This window comes from Muntiacus reevesi, chromosome 16 (genome assembly GCF_963930625.1).
Source record: "Muntiacus reevesi chromosome 16, mMunRee1.1, whole genome shotgun sequence".
Classification (NCBI taxonomy): domain Eukaryota; kingdom Metazoa; phylum Chordata; class Mammalia; order Artiodactyla; family Cervidae; genus Muntiacus; species Muntiacus reevesi.
The window spans coordinates 16,648,408-16,665,703 of record NC_089264.1 but is presented as its reverse complement, the minus strand read 5'-3'; positions in this window follow the sequence as shown (position 1 = coordinate 16,665,703).

Sequence of the window (17,296 nt, the reverse complement as noted above, 5' to 3'; positions counted from 1 at the left end):
GTTTCATGCACCTATTAATGGAGCATAATTATTAAGTATAGGAGTAAGACAAAATTTTGAACTAGGTGTAATTTATGAAAAAGGTAAAAAATAGAGATGCAACAAAATGGAGAAAGGTGATATATGTGATTTCAGAGGTAAGTAGATATTGGGAGACAACAGAAAAAGTAGGTTTGTGATTAGAGTATGCTCATCTCAAAGTGATGGGTTGTAAATGAGTGGTCCCTATTAGAATGGGTTGTAAGGGAAATGGTATCCACAGGGACAAGCCAGTATGGAGGAGAAAGGACAAAGAGGATGTTTGTTATGTTAAGACAAAGGTTCCCTAGGATATAGTGGGGGTGGGAGGTGCAGGAATTCATGATGTGGGGATGGAAGGAGCTGAGCCAAATTGGAAGGGGAATGTGGGAAGTGAAGACAGAGGAAGAGGATGGAAATTTCCATTTAGGGCAATATTCCAGTGATAGGAAGGAGACTGGGAAGCAGGCTGAAGATGCCATGGTGATACTGACAGAGTTTGTTGGAATAACAATAGCTAACATTTATTGAAGCCTTATTATGTGCTAGGTACTATACTAAAGTATTAATAGTCTACTATAATTTCATGAATTATCTCATTAAGTCATGTGAGATGAAAAAAAATACCATTTCTCTTTTCTAGAAGGTGAAGTAGCTTCTTCAGGGCCATACTTTAGCAGGGCTAGGATTCACTTCTCAGAGCCTGTCCTCCAAACTGCTACACATCCAGCCTCCAAAATAAATGCCCAAGTTCCAACACTTGGTGTTGCTTTTTCACAGGCACTTTCCACATGTCATCCAAGGGAGAAAGTTCTAAGGAGATGTCAGGCCCTGTGTTGTTTGAGGTGGTAGTCAGAAGGACGTTCATTTTTGTTTAGCCTGGGGTGGGTGATCTTCAAAGCTCCACAGTGAATGACTGCCCTGAAAAGCATCTCAAAGACTGAAACAATTGCAACATGTATAGATTATTGATTTGTTTCTTTTTTTCCTTTCCTAAGGAAGCCTAGATAATTATGGAAAATACCTCTGATGGAAGAAAAAAATGCCTTGTTTAATAACAGAATAAAAAAGACAAGGGCATTGACTAACTTCCATGAAGAGATTGTAGTCTGGGGTGCGTGCATGCATACATGTGTGTGCGTGCATGTGTTGAAGAGTGGGAGAGTTAACAGTTGTGTGTGGAGGCATGTTGTTTTGATAGCACTCGACACAGAACTAAATGTTTCCCTATGGCAACAAAACCGTAGGAAGCACAGACCATATACTCTTAGATTGTAAATTGTGTCACGTGTCTGCCTGGTAAGAGGGCTCAGCAAAGACAGAGGGGCCTCTGGGTGAGCATCTGGCATGCAGCAGAGACAGTCAGACTCATCCTTTATCTGGGGGTAGAATGAGTCAGCGGTGAACAGGCCAGGTGACAACATGGACTTCAGCTGAGCACCAAGAGCTTCCTAGGGGAGCTCAAAAGGTTATCTGGAATGAAGAGGACTTGAGAATTGGGGGAATATTGGCAGGAAGCAGAACACTTGAGTGTGGGCTCAGGCATGCTTTCCTTGCACCTGCACTATTTCAACCACACAGTGGTCCTCACTTCTGGGTGTGTGCAAAGTGATGTTCACCTTCTGATACCTGAGGCTGCTGGGAGTCATTTGCTTCAAAAAATAATTCATAATGAACTATAGGAGACATTTTTAGTTTGTGTCTTTAGGACATGCCGTAGGGTTTGTGACACTGTCATATTGACTTTCACTGAGCTTCAGTGTATCCCAATGCCAATCAAGGGATTTGTTCCAGTCTAATCTGCTGCAGTTCATCCAGCTTGCACACCTTAAAGATCTTCATTTCACAATGATTTGATACAATGCTAGGTAGTACATATAAAAATCTAGATCTAGACTCTGCATTTAGCAGGTAAATGTGACTTTAGTTAGGTAGATGAATCTCCCTTACTCATCTATAAAATGGGAATAATCAAGCCGGCCTCACAATAATATTGTGAGGTTTCAGTGAGGTTCCGCAGGCAGAGTGCACAGTACAGTGCTTGTCACACTCCAGTTAATATTATTTGCTCCCCCCCAAACCTCACTTGGAAGAATCCTAACCAATAGCATCAGCTGGATTGCCCCTTCCACCTCCTACCCCTCCTTGGCTGCTGCTAAATCCTTCCTGCCTCTACTAGGCACAGAGCTCTCCGGGCTTATCTTCTTTATTTCAGGCAACTTTACACAGAGTGAAACTGTGGTAGATGAAGGTAGGGCCAAAAGATGAGAAATTAGCAACAAGGGCAGGATCTAGGTTTTTTCTTGTTTGACAGTATGAGTTCTAGCTGTCATCTTGTCAGTCACCCAGATGAATGGTACCAGCAGGGCCATGGTTGCTCACATGTGGCTATGGCCTGGCCACACACACCCGTGTCAAAGATAAAGCTAGAGCAAGCAATGAATATTCATTAACCTTAAAATCATTTAGTTGATTAGCCTGTTAGCCTTGTGAATTGTAACTATTTTCTCAAATATTTAGAATTATTGCCATTTATCAAGATGTATGCTTTAGTTTGTTATGTGTTGCTTGTATAATTAACTTATTACTTTATAGTAGACCTGGTGCTAAGAGCTGACTCACTGTAAAAGACTCTGATGCTGGGAAGGATTGAAGGGAGGAGAAGGGAGCAGCAGAAGATGAAGGTCAGACAGCAAGATTGACTCAATGGACGTGAATTTGAGCAAATTCTGGAAGGTACTAGAGGACAGAGGAGCCTGGCATGCCGCAATCAAGGGGTAGCAAAGAGTCAGACAGGACTTAGTGATTGAACAACAGCAGCAGCAGAGTAGGCCCTTATATATGGGGGCTGCATATATTTTAATTCAGGGAAAATTTATGTTAGTCACTGGGAGTGACAGGGAATTTATAATTTAGTCAGAAAGATAGACATATAAACTGTTTGTGGAAATCAATCTGAATATGGTGTCTGACTCTGCGACCCCATGGACTATACAGTACATGGAATTCTCCAGGCCAGAATACTGGAGTGGGTGTAGCTGTTCCCTTCTCTAAGGGATCTTCCCAACCCAGGGATCAAACCCAGGTCTCCCGCATTGCAGGCAGATTCTTTACCAGCTGAACCACCAGAGAAGCCCAGTTGTCATCTAGCAGTAATATATATATTACTGTTATATATATATATGTATATAACATGTTATATATATATATACATGTGCATGTGTGTGTATATACATATATATATATATATATATATATATATATATTCTGTTGTTTGAGCATATATGTAAATTAAAGTAGAGACTTCAAAACTAGATAGACAAGGAGAAGCTGTTATTTTCTTATGTGCTGAATTATAATCTCTTTTCTTGCCTGGCTCCCAAACTGGAAGGTGAGCAGCCAGCATCTTATTTAGCTTGTGTTCCAGACCTTTGCACAGTGCCTGGGTTAAGAGGTGTTTTGTTGAGCTGTATTAGTATTGTGCTGCATCCATGGTTCATTTAACTTTATAAGTACGCACCATATCCATCTCTCCTGACCGCTGGCTGCCTTTCCATCGTTCAGAGGAAACAAGTAGATTTCTTTATCCTGCCTTTTGCTTTTAACATATACTGGGCATTGGGCCAAGCGACGGCCAGGTGGACAGGCAGACAGGAGCCCAGAAAATTTATCCAAAAGGTCAAGGAAAGGTGGATGGCCTTGGGTTCAGCCGGGCATGAGAAACAAGGTGGGTCCAAGTTTGAAAAGTCAAGGGTCTGGGCAGGCAGCCAAGGCAGCTCTAGGAACAGAGTCGGAGGAAAGGACGGGGTGGGGGCCGGTGAGTTGTGATTAATTCTCAAGCAAAGCTCTAGCCCCGTCAAGAGTTTGCTTCCTTGAGAGGAAGACCCAGTCTTAGGACAGGGGAAACGCAGAGGGCTCTTGAGTGAAACCGGCTAATGGTGTGGTGAAGTTCCAAGATGGTTCCTTAGCCGGACCTCATTCTGTATTTTTCATACTGACAGCTGTAAGCAAAGGATTATCCTTCACAATTCTTCTTTAAACAGGATTTTAATTAATGAATTCACAAGTGTCTATTTCCTGTTTATGTGCATTAAACAAAGTTTACTCATAAATTTTATTTTAAGCCTAAATCCAGTCACACAGCTGGATGCAAAATATATACGCATGTGTCTTTACAAAAACACTTCCTCCCCTCCCCTGCCTACCCCTGCCACACACATACACATACACGCACGCATGCAGAACTAGAGAGAAAATGTCTCCAAATTCATTGGGGTAGGATCTGAAAATGTGGAGCAATACAAACTTATGCTTTGAATCTTAACTTATGGAAATGAAAATAAGGTTCCTGTCAGGGACGTTGCATCCACTTGGTCCACACATGTGTTGGGAAGCTCTGGGTCAGATGGAGAAGTCTGTGGGAACTGTTCAGCATTAACCCTGGGAATTTATAGTTCAAGTCTCTGAACCTGATATTATATCCCCTTAATCAGAGTTGCACGTTGTGCTGTGATGGATTGTGGGGCAGGGTGGGGTTTATCCTTCTGCCTTAAACAACTAAAAAGGGGGGGGGGGGCAAAAATATGTGAAACCATCGTGTCTAGTTATTTTAAAATAGACAGTATAGGACAATAATCTCTGAGAAAAAGGAAACAAATGAAGTGAATCCTGTGACTGGCCCAGCTCATTGTCTGGTGAATGGTTTGAGACTTCTGTGCAACCTCCTGAGAAGAGAGGAAAGAGTTTGTAACTTGAGGATGCCAAGGTGACTAGAATTCACGGGGCAGAGTGCCAGAGAGTAGAGAGTTACAGAGAGAGAGAGAATGCTCTGGAGATATTCAGAGTACCCTTACGTCTGTGTGTGTGTGTGTGTTAGTCAGTCTAACACAGTCGTGTCTGACCCTTTGCGACACCATGGACTGTAGCATACCAGGCTCCTCTGTCCTTGGAATTCTCCAGGCAACAGTACTGAAGTGGCTTGCCATTCTCTCAAGGACCGAACCTGTGTCTCCTGAATTGCAGGCAGACTCTTTACCATCTGAGCCCCCAGGGAAGCCCACCCTGAAGTCTTTAGCTAAGTGCTAATGAGTGTGTGTATGTGAGGAAAATCCTGAGGTCAGGGAAAAAATCAGTGAGAAGAAGTAGTTAGAACAATCCCCAGAGCTCCATGGAAGAGCTCCCAGTAGAACAAGGAATAGTTCATTTTCCCCTATTCAAAGTAGAAAGACCTCTTAATACAGTATGTTCAGTAAGTGCTCAGAAAGGCATTTCCTCTCCATGAAATGTTATTGTGGACTCACCTAGCAAACATTAAAAGCGAGCCTTGAAAGGGTCAACCCTGTTTCTAAGTAACTTAACTTTCTCAGAACAAGGTTTAAGAATATTTAAAGGAATACAGCCACAAGAATCTGTCACTTCACAGTCAAAATTCACAATGACTGGCACTAGTAAAAAATGAGGATGCCTGCAAACAAGTGGGAAAATTCACAATATAAGAAGGAGATATGTCAGTCAATAGAAATAGACCCAGAAATGACATGGATCATAAGATTAATAGACAAGGACATTAAAAGAGCTATTAGAAATATGCTTCATATGTTTAAGAAAATAGGGGAGAGCATGAGCATGACGAGGAGAAATATGGACAAGATCAAAAAGATCGAAATCAAAATTAAAGGGATGAAAAACCAGTGTTTGAGAGTAAATGCACCAGATGGGATTAGTAGCAGATTAAGCCACAGAGAAGAGAAGATTAGTAAATTTGAAGGCATGGCAATAGAATATATCCAAAATGAAAGACAGAAAGAAAAAAGAGATATAAGAAGATAAAAACAGAGCATCAGTGAAACTTAGGACAACATCTAAGTTAATCTAAACCTATTATAGATATTGAATTAGTGTTGATAGTAAAAAAATTTTTCCACAAAGAAAACCTCAGGCCCAGATGGCTTTATTTGTGAATGCCCTATTTGTAAATTCTATCAGACATTTAAGGAAAAAGCAGTACAAACTCTACACAAATAGCTTGCTGCTGCTGCTGCTGCTGCTAAGTCGCTTCAGTCGTGTCCGACTCTGTGTGACCCCATAGACGGCAGCCCACCAGGTTCTGCCGTCCCTGGGATTCTCCAGGCAAGAACACTGGAGTGGGTTCCCATTTCCTTCTCCAATGCAGGAAAGTGAAGTCGCTCAGTCATATCTGACTCTTAGTGACCCCATGGACTGCAGCCCACCAGGCTCCTCTGTCCATGGGATTTTCCAGGCAAGAGTACTGGAGTGGGGTGCCATTGCCTTCTCCACACAAACAGCTTAGAAATCTCTTTAAAAGTTAAGCATATACCTACCATATGACCTAGTCATTTTACTCCCAGGTATTTAACTAAAATAAGAGGAAAGCATATTTCTACACAAATACTTGTATACAAATGTTGTGGCAACTTTAAAACTGGAAACTCACTAACTCATCTAGAGATAGTTAAACAAACTGTTGTGTATCCAGCTAGTAGAACCCTACTACAAAAAGAATAAAGCATTGATATACAGAGTGACGTGAATAAATCTTAAACTCCTTATGCTTTAAGCTAGGCAAAAGAGGAATACATAGAGCATGATTCCTTTCTAGAAAATACAAACAGATCTATGGTGACAGAAGGCAGATCAGTGGTTGTCTGGGGGATGGAGATGGAGGGAAGGATGGATTACCAAGGGCTACAGAGAAACTTTTGGGGGGTGATGGAAATGTCTGTTTTCTCAGTTGTAGTGACAGTTCTGTGGGGATATACCTATGTCAAAGCTCTCTCCATTTTTGATGTGCCTTTCTTTTGCCATTGACCTGCTCAACTGATGGGCTTTCCCGTTTACCAGGGACAGGTTTGGATCCAGACTGAATTCTGTGGAGTGGTTCTGCTTAGTGTGTTGTGGTTCTTGGGACACTGGAAACTGACAATAGCTCTGTGTTGGGCCTCAGAGCCATGAAGAGGCTGTGACTGCCTTGGATTTGTGCCTTGGGCTTCTGCTCTGTAAGATTGGCAGCCAAAAACTTGAGTCTAGCTGTCATTACTGCATATTTTTTTGGGAAATGATGGAATGGGCAGGCACCCACCCTTGAATTTTATATAATTCTCTTTTTCTGGAGCAAAATTTTCACTCAGTTAAAAACTAACACATAGAGAGAAGCATTTTGCTGTGCAACTTTCTAAAGTAAGTATAAAAATTTTTAAATGTTTAAACATAGATGGACATTTATGACCTCAAGTTATCCTTAAAAGAAAAGTGAAAGTGAAGTCGCTCAGATGTGTCAGACTCTTTGGGACCCCATGGACTGTAGTCTACCAGGCTCCTCCATCCATGGGATTTTCCAGGCAAGAATACTGGAGTGGGTTGCCATTTCCTTCTCCAGATTCTTAAAAGAAGTCAGCCTTAGTTGTAAGTGACCAGAAACAGGAAAGAGATGACTGGTGAAAGTTAATTCCATTTAACTTTTCCATTTAAGTAATTCTTGCACTTAAGAGTGAAATATATTTTGTAGTAGAAGAGCTAAGCAAAGAAATCTAAGCAATTGTATCTGGATACATTGAAGACTGATTTCTGAAGTGTAAAGTCACTAGGACAAAAGTCAAGTCCGTAAAATGATCATGACTTCCCCATTAGAACACCCAGTATGGTCCTCCTCAAAGGGTCATCCCTCATCGGAGAGAAGACTTTTCCCCTTTCCTCCTCTCCAGTTCTCACCTTGGTGGCTAGGTTTTGCTTCTCCATCTCTAACTCCCAGTAAGTTTCTTCAATGCTGGTGGATTCCAGGGGACATTCATGACACTAGGACTTTATCCTGTTGCCTTCCCAGAAAGCTTTTAAGGACAAGTATGAGGGTCTTTTCTGCTAAGCAATTTAGCTAGCCTGCAACATCCTTCTATCAAAATAAATATCTGTCCACTGAGGAGATCTCCTTGTTTTCCTCTCCATAAGCTGGACTCCCTCCTATTGCTGAGCTACCAGAACACAGCAGGAAGCCTAAGGCTCTTTTGTCCCTTTTCTAAAGTAAATTTATAGAATCCACTATCGTCTAGGTTTCCCAGGTGGCTCGGTGCTAAAGAAATCCACTGCCAACACAGGAGCCACAAGAGATATGGGTTTGATCCCTATTTTGGGAAGATCCCCTGGAGGAGGCAATGGCAACCCCTTCCAGTATTTTTGCCTGGAGAATCCCATGAGCAAAGGAGCCTGGTGGGCTACAGTCCATGAGTTGCAAAGAATCAGACATGACTGAGCAATTGAGCACGCATGCATGCTTTGTTGTCTAAGTAATTATGTATTGGCTTGGTCCAAAAGTTCGTTTGGATTTTTCCATAAGATATTACAGAAAAACTCGAGTGAACTTTTTCACCAACTCAGTATTTTTTCAAATGGAAGCTCGGTTGAATTATAATTCCTAGGTTAGTGTTTTGAAAATAAATTTGATTAATATACTTTTAAAAATTAAAAAAACACACTTAAATGTGTAAAACTAAAAAAATAATCACTCAGATCCCTAATGTTACTTTTTTGGGAGTATGTTTTGGAAAAAAAGAGTAATTTGGGGGAAGAAAACCTAGGAAAATAGCATTTGAGACAGTGCTTGGGATTTAAAAAATGTAAATGATTATTCTTATTTAAGCCAACATTCTATAGTACCAAGTTTTACAACTCATATGTTAATTGGCCCTAGGGATGAAAAATTTCTCAAGTATTTATATATATTAAATGAGATTTTTTTTTTAACTTAAGCTTTCAGTTAAAGTCAAAATGAGCTTTTAATGGGCAAATTCTCTTCATCTTCTTTCTTTCTGCAGTCTGTTACACAGGGAACACTCCCTTCTTAAAACTTTTTCACTTCTGAAGTGAAAAATTCCTTCCCTTCTGGAGTGGCGAGTCACTTCTGGCTCTTTACTTCCCACATAACCCTATATACTATTCTACAAGTCTCTCCTTGCAAGATCTCCTGAGTTCTAGCTCTGTCTCTAGCTCTAACCTTCATCGTGACCAAACATCTTAGTTTTCAGTTGCCTTTCAATATCTCTAATGCTATGTCACTATCACCTCAAATCCTGAAGGTACAAAATGTGCCTTTATTCTAATTGTGTTGTTTCATTGAATTTCCTGCTTGACCATATTATTGTCAACTTCCCACCCACTCTATCAAGAAGTACTGGCGCCTCCCTTTATTTGCCATATCCAACTTTTTATCAAATAATATTTTTAGTTTATATGCAGAATTTTCTAAATTATCTTCCTTCATTTTCACACCCAGTGTCGCTTGCATAAATTCAGATTCTAATATTCTGTTACCTGAATAAGTTACAATACTCCCTAACTTTGCCTGTCTGCCAGCATTCTTTTTTTTTTTTTTTTAATTGTAGTGGTTTTTGTCATACATTGACATGAATCAGCCATGGATTTACATGTATTCCCCATCCCGATCTCCCCTCCCACCTCCCTCTCCACCCGATTCCTCTGCGTCTTCCCACTGCATCAGGCCCGAGCACTTGTCTCATGCATCCAGCCTGGGCTGGTGATCTGTTTCACCCTAGATAATATATATGTTTCGATGCTGTTCTCTCGAAACATCCCACCCTTGCCTTCTCCCACAGAGTCCAAAATTCAGTTCTAATGAGGTGGATGAAACTGGAGCCCATTATACAGAGTGAAGTAAGCCCGAAAGATAAAGGCCAACATTCTTTATTCAAGAAATCCTTCACACTGATGCTTGCCTTTTCTTTTTAAATTTTAGTTGGCTTTGTAGCTCATTCATTTAAAAAGGACCATGGTTCGTTATTGTCTGCAGAATAAAGCCCAACTTCTTTGCTAGTGTTCAAATCTCTCTCCAGCCTGACAAACCCTTCAGGGTTTACTCAACTCCAAACTTTCATGGATCCCTGATGCATTTTGATTACTCAGTGTCTTTCCAGAGAACCTTCCTTTTACTTGTGAGTCTTCTTCCATAACACCTGTTAAAACACAAGCCATTCTTGAAATTGTCTGGAAATGCCCCTTTTTAAATGAAGGTTGACTAGATTTAATCACTTCTTGCTTGCCACTGAGATAGCCATTTGCTTGCCCATCTGTTCTAGCACTCATGCTGAAAGATATGTTTGGCTCTACAGCTGGCCCCTATATTCTTAGAAAGCAGAGACTGTCTCCCACATCTTTATAACTCTTACAGTGCCTAGCATGCTGCTTGCACAGCCAAGGACAGATCACACAGCAGAGGAGTGCTGTTAGTCCTCTTGTTGCAAAGAGCGTAGACCCTTATGTAAGTCTGTCTCAGGTACACGGATAGGGAGTTTGTGGATAAATGCCCTGTGTACTAACTGCTTACCACACCAGATTTCAGGTATGTGAACTCTGTCAATAAATACAGCAATATTATTAATATGTTGAAAATGATAGTTGGTAACTCATTTGTGGAGCTGTTGGAGTACTTAAAGTCCACCAGCTGCACTGATTCTCATGAGGAGGAAATGAAGAGGAGCATCCTTGTTTTCTAGATGGAGAGACTAAAGCTAACATCCTGGATCACACAGACAGCAAGTACCAGAAATGGGAACCACCGTGTCCAGTTTAGGACTCCTGTTTCCACACCTTTATGTTCCCTTTGATTCCACAGTACAGTATTTGGGATAGCAAATTGTTTTGGGATAGTTATCTTAAAATTTCCCTTTGTAGAGTTTTGTGAGGCAGTCCATGAATCCTAGAAGAATGACCATCATTGATTTTGTGAATCGGTGTGCTTCTGGTCATCCTAATGCTGTATTTCTAGATTCCTGTCTTTGGTGGTGATGGGTACTGTTTAACCACAAAGCCTTGTATGGAGAAAGGACTTTCTGGATAACAGTTTTCCAAGATTTGAGTTATTGTCTTAGCTTCTTGAGGCCATCAAGGTAAACCGAGAAACCTTTACTTTATAGGTTCTGTTAAAACTCAGTTCTTGGCTTTCTGAATTCCTGGAGCCCTTAATTAAAATGTTCAGAATGGTTAGCAAGAGTTTAAATTATGCATTGTCAACTGAAGAAACCTGTTTACTTTCACTGGGTTTTAAAATATAACAAAGAGAACATGCTTTGAAAATAAGCATACATGAAATTTGTAGAATAAACTCATCTGGTTGTTAGTGACAAAAACCCATCTCAATTACAGGTATATGAAACTGGAAAGTCCAAGAGTAGAGCAGCGTTTAGTCATGCGTGGATACAGATAATGTCATCCATCAAGAGTTCATATTTATCTCTCAGCTTTGCATTCTCCTGCACAGGCTCATTCCCAGTCTGGTTAAGCTTAAGCTGAATGTGGCTGCCATCAACACCAGGCTTCCACCAGGCTTCCACCCTACTAGGTGAGTGCGCTAACAGAAGGAGAGCCTTTCTCTCATAATAGTTCCAACAGAAGTCATAGGAATATATTTTATTGGTCCTGAGCAGATCACGTGCCCATCCCCAAATCAGTTACTGTGGACAGCAGGATCTAACTGGCTAGGTCTGGATCATATGCCCATCTATGGACTGAGGTTGGAGTCAACCTCAGCGTAGCCTGATGGACTGTGTGAAGGGGAGAGACAGTTTCCCGAGAGAAAATCAGGGAAATGGCAGAAAGGGAAATGGATTCTGGATATGACAAAACAAAGGAGTTATCAACTCCTATAATGGAAAATATGATAATTTAGTGAGGTCCTAAATTTTAATAATATTAATAGAATATATATTTTAAAATTAGTTCTAATTCTAAAATCAGTTCTAATGAGATGGATGAAACTGGAGCCCATTATACAGAGTGAAGTAAGCCAGAAAGATAAAGAACATTACAGCATACTAACAAATATATGTGGAATTTAGAAAGATGGTAATGATAACCCTATATGCAAAACAGAAAAAGAGACACAGAAGTACAGAACAGACTTTTGAACTCTGTGGGAGAAGGTGAGGGTGGGATGTTTCGAAAGAACAACATGTATATTATCTATGGTGAAACAGATCACCAGCCCAGGTGGGATGCATGAGACAAGTGCTCGGGCCTGGTGCACTGGGAAGACCCAGAGGAATCGGGTGGAGAGGGAGGTGGGAGGGGGGATCGGGATGGGGAATACGTGTAACTCTATGGCTGATTCATATCAATGTATGGCAAAACCCACTGGAATGTTGTGAAGTAATTAGCCTCCAACTAATAAAGAAAAAAAAAAAAAGAAAAATAGTTGAAATAGTGGGATATGAGATTCTTCCATCTATTTTCTAGACTTTAAAAAGGTTGTTTTACTCCTCTTATAAATGAAAAGTAAATTTATTAAAATTTAGGAAAATCAAAATGTAGAATATACTGGAAAATTAAAAAAACAACAAAAAAAATAAAATTAGAATCTTATAAAAAATTTAAATGTATTTTTAATCTACAGGACAAAAGAAAATTTAAAAATAATGTTAATAAATTGCCTTTAGTTATTAAGACATTCATTCATTCATTCTTAGAACTCCTTTTGAGTGTTTAGCCAGGCATTGTCCTAAATGCTCCAAGTCAAAGTCTTTAAGATTAGGTTCAATTCCCTACTTGACATTAATCTCCCCCACATTAAAGCTGTTGAAATAAGAGTTCTACTTGATAATTGGTAATACAACTTAATTTTTTTTTTAAAAAATGTGTTTTGTAAAAAGCATTTTGTAACTTAATATTTTTCATTGAATCATCCTGGTCTTGCATTTAGTTAAACCAAATTAGTAAGTTGACCAGGCAGTGTATTTCTCTAGGTTATTATGTTGGAGAAGTTCAGGATGATCATATAAAAAGGCCAAAATCCATATATCACTTATCCTTCTTTCATGATGATTAAACTATGACAGACATGTGGTCGTACCTTCTAACATAACTGATGATGAAGCTCTAGCTTGTGGTGAGTTCCTTTATTTCTGAGCCAGTTATGCCGACACAAAGGCTGTCTTTCTTGTTTCAATTATATTGAATATTCACATTGCTTATTAAAGGAGGATTATATAACATTTAACCGAAGCCTCCAATCCATAAAATACCTGTCACAGAAGAAAAACATGTACGTGGCTAAGCATAATGCATTCGTTTGTAGGCCAAGGATCAGCTACCCCTCAAGGAACGTCTCACACCCACGTGGTGTCCCGGGTGTCGGGCGGCCGCAGCGTCTGTGGCCGTGGCAGCCAATGTGGTCCAGGAGCATTCCTGCTGGCTGCACATCTGAACGGCTTCAAGAGTACAAGTTTCCCCATCAAAGGCTTGGAATAAATTACACTAAAAAATTGGCTCCAGCAAAAGTTACTTTGGATAGGACAAGGTGAAGCTCTCATGAGGTGTGCTAAATGAATCCCTTCTGTGCAGTGGGAGTCTGTGGGGAAGGTGGTGAGGGTGGTTAGGGGCTGTGGGGGAAGTGGGAGACTCGAACCCCATACTCGCTTGGACAGACATGCCGAATCTACGGACTGGAAGAGGGTTGGGAAGATTCAGTTTCTTAATAAGTGACTTTATAACTTAATACAAATGTATGTCTTATGAAATAGTGAGCTTTGTTTTCCAAAGAATATCTTTTCCCCTTAGTGGAGTGCTGGGGACAGCGTACCAGCATATAAGAGCTGGTTGTTAAGGTTTAGGAATTTTGTGAGCCAGCTGTCAAACAGTCACTATTAAAAACTAACTTATATAGGGCTTCCCTGGTGGCTCAGTGGATGAGAATCTGCCTTCCAGTGCAGGGGACATGGGTTCAATCCCTGGTCCAGGAAGATTCCACATTCTGTGGAGCACCTAGGCCCATCCGCCACAGCTACCGAGCCCGAGTGCTCCAACTACTGAAACCCATGTGCCTGGAGCCTGTGGCCTGCAACAAGAGAAGCTCCTGTGATGAGAAGCCTGTGCACTGCAGTGAAGAGTAGACCCTGCTCACTGCAGCTGGAGAAAGCCTACACACAGCAACAGACACCCAGGGCCGCCAAAATAAATAAATAAAAATTTTCAATTAAAAAAATTAAAAACAAATGTAGCAAATACCCTAAGCTTACGCCTTTCTGATTATTTGACTACTTTTCAATATACTCTGCTCTTGAGGTCACGCTTACATTTGTCATACCTGTATGGTGGGCAGGTCATATGACGGTGTGCCGCTGTGTGTGTCTTTACAAGCCTGCCTTCAGTGACATCACATAAGTCAGCAAGATGGTAGTGTTTACATCACAGAAACTGACTACAGATGACGGCTTGATTTGTTGTCTTGTTGATTATCTAGACTAAGAAAGTGATGGAGAAAATGCTAATGCACGTTAATTTTAATCAAGTGTCGTAGCTGTACTCGTTACACTGTGAATAGCCCCCAGAATTGAGGAAATATTCTTCCAGTGTTCAAACACTATTGTCTAATTCAGCAAAGAAGTTGCTTATGTCATCAATGAACAATGTGGTTCCGATGTATGTCTTTGTTGTTTATTGTTTATTGCTCCTTAAGACACGTGAAAATATTAACCAGCATCCCTGTGGGAATTGTACTTGTTTGATGATTGCAACTGCAGGTTGGCCAAGAATACAAGAATTAGATAAAAATCAAGGAAAACATTCTGTGAGAAATCAATTGACTACATAGAATTTATAATATAGGTTTATTTGTTGTTATTGTTCAGTCGCTAAGTCATGTCTGACTCTTTGTGACGCCATGGACACCTCTGTCCTCCACTGTCTCAGAGTTTGTTCAGATTCATGTCCTTTGAGTCATGAGTCAATGATGCTATCTAACCATTTTGTCCTCTGCTTCCCCCTTCTCATCCTGCGCTCAGTCTTTCCCAGCATCAGGGTCTTTTCCAGTGAGCTGGCTCTTCACATCAGGTGGCTAAAGTATTGGAGCTTCAGCTTCAGCATCAACCCTTCCAATGAATATTCAGGGTTGATTTTCTTTAGGATTGAGTGGTTTGATCTCCTTGCAGTCCAAGGTACTCTTAAGAGTCTTCTCCAACACCACAGTTTGAAAGCATCAATTCTTCAGCTCTCAGCCTTCTTTATAACTCTCACATCTGTACATGACTATTGGAAAAACCATAACTTTGACTGTATGGACCTTTGTGAGCAAAGTGATGTCTCTGCTTTTTAATACACTGTCTAGTTTTGTCATAGCTTTCCTTCCAAGGAGCAGATATCTTTTAATTTCATGACTGCAGTTACTGTCCGCAGTGATTTTGGAGCCCAAGAAAATAAAATCTGTCATTGCTTCCAATTTCCCCTCTGTTTTCAGGTTTATATCTTTTATTATATTTATAAATTGTAGCCACACATTCTTTATATCAGTAAAACTTAGCTTATATTAATACATAGATTTTTTTCTAGGGAACTGAATGCTAAACTTTTTCGAGCACATCCCTGCCCATAGATGAAGTTGTTTCCTACTCCTGCTTGGAGTTTTCCCAGAGCCGAAGTTTTCTCTGTGTTAGACACTGGAGGAGGGACTATGGGACAAGTGAGGGACAAAGGTACCTGGTCTGCTTGAGCTGCTCTTGGGACCTCACAGAGAGAAGAAGGAGGCAGTCTTTCTAGCCATCCCTCTTCAGGTCCTAAGGGTGGATCTTATTCATCAAAACTCCATGTGAAAAGCAAAAGATCTAGTTATTTATTTGGACTGCCTTCCTATGGCATTCTTCTACTCTGGTACTCTGGAGCCATATTCCATCTCCCAGCACTTGCTTCAGTCCCTCTTCAGTTTGATAGCCTATTATCCCTCCTTTTATGCACCTCTACCCCCAGGTTAACAATTTAGCAGCTCTGGCCCACAGCACGCGAGCCAGCCTCTCCCCACCACTCCCACCTCCACCACCTGGGAAGGCAATGTGGAAGCCTAAAGGTGGGCATGATGCTTTCAGAGGCAGGGGCTCTTTAGACCCCATTTGATCAATGGCTTCTCCAGTGACAGGAACTCCAGAAACAATGTCAGGGAAAGGAAGAATGCGGTGGTGGCCACATGGTAGCGGAGATGCTGGTTTCTGACCCATTTGCGGTCTAAGTATCAAGGTAGAACTTGGTGTTTAGAGGAAAAATGGACACTATTTTCTATTTCCAGCATTTACAGACTACAAAATGGTCTCACCCTGATAACAGTTCCTAAGCAGAGATGAGATTGTACAGGGCAGTAGGGAAAGTTTGGAGTCAGGGGGCCTGGTTTTACTCCCAGTTCTGCTACTGATGAGCGCTTTGGCCATAGGTTATTTCACTTCTCTGGGACTTAGTTTTCTTTAAAATGATCTACAGTTTCCAGTAGTAGAAGTCCCTTCGAACTCTGTCATCCTATGACTTTCTGTCTCTTGTTCTACTTTTAAAGTAAATGAAGCACACATCTTTGGTCAAAAAGTCAAGAGTAGAATCTAGCATATTGGTCATATCAGTTCTTTGATTTCCAGGCCTCAAATCCTTTATGGCAGTAGGCATAAATCATAAATAATTCCAGGCTACTACTCCCAGATTTCTTAGAAGGATCAGAGCGCTGACATTCTTTGGCAAATGAAAAAAGAAATTCAATTATCTGGAATGCAAAGAAAAAAGAATATTCTCCCTTGTTGAAAATCTTTCTGAAGGGCAGTAGCAGTTTTTCTGGCTTTAGTAAGAAGAGAGAACATAGCAATATTTCTTCCATTATCACGGCTCTGTTCTGCTTCAGGATTAAGATTCTGAATATGAATGTGTTTGGCATTGTGTGCTCTGCCTGTAGAAGGTTTAAAAGATTGGCCTGAATGTACACTGCCTTAAATGTACATGGGGACATATTTATCAATCATATCTGTGAGTCACTTAAAATGTATAAAATTTTGAGGGAGTAGTTGTGGTAATGTTCCATTTCATTGATTTCTGATTAATCAAGGCTCTAGATGTTTAAAGAATTCAGAAACATAAAACATTCATAATATGTGTTGAGTATCAAAGACTACAGTTTTTGTTTAACAAGGCAGTTGCTCATAAGCAAATGTTTTCAGATCCTGAGGTGTAAGAAACAATATACCATATCAGTCTGAATCTCCCTGGCCAGGGGCTGCTTCCCTTCTGACATAACTATTTCCTCGGTATGAAACCTTAGGGGTGGTCCTGGTTTCATTTTTGATGTGCCGATTTGAGTATCTTCTCGGTGTTCTCGTTGTTCAATGTCACCCTGCGCTGAGCTTGAATTCCAGTGTTTAGGTATAAGACATATTTCCCACCTAGACAGTTTCCAAGGTGATGGAAGAGAATGGAAAAGTTAAAAAGAGGACCAAGAAGAGAAGAAGGAGGGAAAGAT